This window comes from Octopus bimaculoides, chromosome 14 (genome assembly GCF_001194135.2).
Source record: "Octopus bimaculoides isolate UCB-OBI-ISO-001 chromosome 14, ASM119413v2, whole genome shotgun sequence".
Lineage (NCBI taxonomy): Eukaryota > Metazoa > Mollusca > Cephalopoda > Octopoda > Octopodidae > Octopus > Octopus bimaculoides.
In genome coordinates, this window is record NC_068994.1 from 14301369 (window position 1) to 14304722 (window position 3354).

Genomic DNA, 3354 nt, shown 5'->3' on the forward strand with positions numbered 1-3354 from the left:
ATTAATTGATTAAGAAGAGTACATAGAGAACATACAAGACTTCACTTTGGATACATTCAAGATTCCATATTTAAAAACAAAAAAAATTAAAGAAATCAAAACAAAATAAATAAATATATAAATCAAATAATAATAACAATAATAATAATAATAATAATAATAATAATAATAATAATAATAATACAACTTTCTGAGAGGCAAAAATTAATCATTTTTCACTTTTAATCACAACCTACCAGCAATCAATCATGGTTCTTATTTTGTAAAAGAAATCAAATGTTGCAAATAATGTTATTAATAAAAAGTTATATGGTAAAAGTCAGCAAGACAGAGAGAATTAAATGTAAGGGATGTGTGATAGGAGGACCTAACAGTCTAAGAATTAGATATAAATATAGTCTCAGAAATAGATATAAATATAATCAAAGAAATAGGTATAAATAAATTATTGATAACTAACTATGTAACAAAATTTAAACTTTTTTTTGTGTCTTTGGTCAGTAAGTGTTATTTCTTATTTGCTTCTATCTGGAAACCAAAGGGAATCACTTCTGCACCTTTCAAACTTTGCTTTTGTGACCTTGGTATCAATGTTTTGAAACTGACCTATTTTCCATTACATTTCACAGACAGATTCAGTGCTGAGTTGCTGAAGCAGAAATATCGTTATAGCAAATATTCTGCTCAATACCACAGATTTGCTTGTCAGCTGCTTGACCCTGACCATTTGAGCATGTTCCTGAGTGGCTGACAATATGTGCATCTTTGATCATGAGCAGGAGTAGTCAGGGAGCATCATAACCATGTGTCGAGAGGGATTCATTGGGGTTTGAATAAACGTAAGGAAAGCAAAGTTTGAAGGAAATATTAGCCATTTTTCAAAATTTCTAGAGATAAGCAAACAGGAAATAACAGTTGCTATCTAAGGACAAAAATCAAGTTACATAGTGTAATCATATTAGAACTTTTAGTTCATAAAGTATAACTTCATTAAATATTTTATTTTAGTATGTTCATAATCTTTAAGGTTGTTTTCACTGCCATATCATTTTATCAGTTCTATGATTAACAATTATAGCTCATTAACCATTTCATGACCATATTTATAATGAGATGCACTGCCTAATTGTTTTAGAGTTTCAGTAAATTTTGTGAAAATAATCAAGAATTTGGTGAAATTTGGTAAAATAACAATTTTTTTTCATTAATAATTTCGTGTTTGGGATAATAAATTTCATTTAATTAAAGCTTCTTTACATAAGGTACAGGCATGGCTGAGAGGTTAAGAAGCTTGCTTTGCAACCATGGGGTGTCAGGTTCAGTCCTACTGTGTAGCTTGTAGGGCAAGTGTCTTTTACTATAGCTCTGGGACAACCAATGCCTTGTGAGGGAATTTGTGTGGAAGCTTATTGTATATATGTGCATATGTGTGTGTATTTGTCCCCTGCCCCATGTTTGACAACTGGTGTTGGTTTGTTTGGGTTCCCATTATATAACAGTCTGGCAAAAGAAGCTGACAGAATAAGTACCAGACTTAGAAAATGAGTATTGGGATTGATTTGTTTGACTAAGGTGGTACCCCAACATGGCCGCAACACAAAGACTGAACATATAAAAGATAAAAGATAAAATTATGATGGCAGGTCATACTTTAAAGCAGGTTCTTTTTTGTATCATAGAATCAGGGGCAGTCCATGACAAAGAAGGACAGCATAAGAGTTAACCCTTTAGCATTCAGATTTCTTTGTCAAATGTATTGCTTATTTATTCCCATTGTTTTTAATTAAGCAAGCATTATCTCATAATTTCTGGATTTCAATGGTGTGCTTGTATATTTTTGAACAACAGGCACAGGCATGATGACTGTGTGGTAAGAAGCTTGCTTCCCAGCCACATAGTTCCAGGTTTAGTCCCATTGTGTGGCACCTTGAGCTAGTGTCTTCTACTCTAGCCTCAGGCTGACCAAAGCCTTGTGAGTGGATTTGGTAGATGGAAATTGAAAGAAGCGCATCGTATATATGAGTGAACATCGACTAGTCTTGAGCACATAACTATGACCTGTAGAAACCAAACATGGGGAGCAGCTGTACTGAATACACTAAACACTAACAAAACCCTTGCCAGTGGCTGATGCTTTTTTTTTAGCCTTGGGTCAGCTAACCATGATCATCCAGACATTTAGAGGACATTGAGGCATAGCTGAACAGTTAAGAAGCTTGTTTTGTAACTTACATGATTTCGATTTTAATTCACACTGTACAACACCTTGGGCAAGTGTCTTCTACTATATCCCTGGTCCAACCAATGCCTTGTAACTTAATTTGGCAGACAGAAACTGTGTGTGAGCTGATCATATATGTGTGCAAGCGTGCGTGTGCATGTGTGTGTGTGTGTGTGTGTGTGTGTGTGTGTGTGTGTGTGTGTGTGTGTGTGCGTGTGCTTGACAACAGGTGCTGACTTAAGTCCCTGTAACTTAGCAGTTCAGCAAAAGTGATCAATGGAATAAGCACCAGACTTAAAGATAAGTAGCAGAGTCGATTTGTTTTCAACTAAACCCTTCATTGTAGTGCTCTAGCATGGCAGCAGTCCAATGACTGAAACAAGTAAAAGATAAACAACCAAAAATATTATCCAATACATCCTTCTGTCTTTTAAGATGACAGAGTCATGATTTAAGAGAATTTAGCTGCTGTTTCTAACATCTAGGGCAGTGGTTTTCAACTGGGGTCAATATACGATTTTTTGGGGTCCACGTAATAAAATAATAAATTGAAGACCCACAGGAGTATTTTAAGGGCCATGGAAAGAGATGTTTTAGATGTATGTATTGGTGTGTATTACAAGAAACAGCTAGGTTTCTTTCTCTAACATTTTATATAGTTTAACATGCAGAAGTTAATGAGTGGAAAACAAAATAAGTATTTTGAAAGAAGTTTTTATCAAACTCGTTTTTAAACCGTGAATGGCTATGGGGATGGGGTCCACCACAATAAAATAGTAATTAAAGGGGTCAGTTGGTAAAAAATGGTTGGGAACCCCTGATCTAGGCAGACCATGTAGAGCTGTTTGGTTAACTTGTTGGCTTGTGTATTATACTGTATTTTGCTTTCTAGCAGTGTTGAGCTGTACCACTTTATGGTACCTGTTTACAGCTATGAGGACTTGTCTATTTAATGACCTGACTGAGGGACACAATGCAGCATCAGTGACAAAGGTAATACTTGCTGACTCCTCTTTATCAACTACAACATTAATTCAGCCATCTGAAAGCTCTATAATGTTATTAATAATATGACAGACATAACAGCTTCAAAATCGTTTCACCCATAGACTAAAGAAAAACAATAAACAACA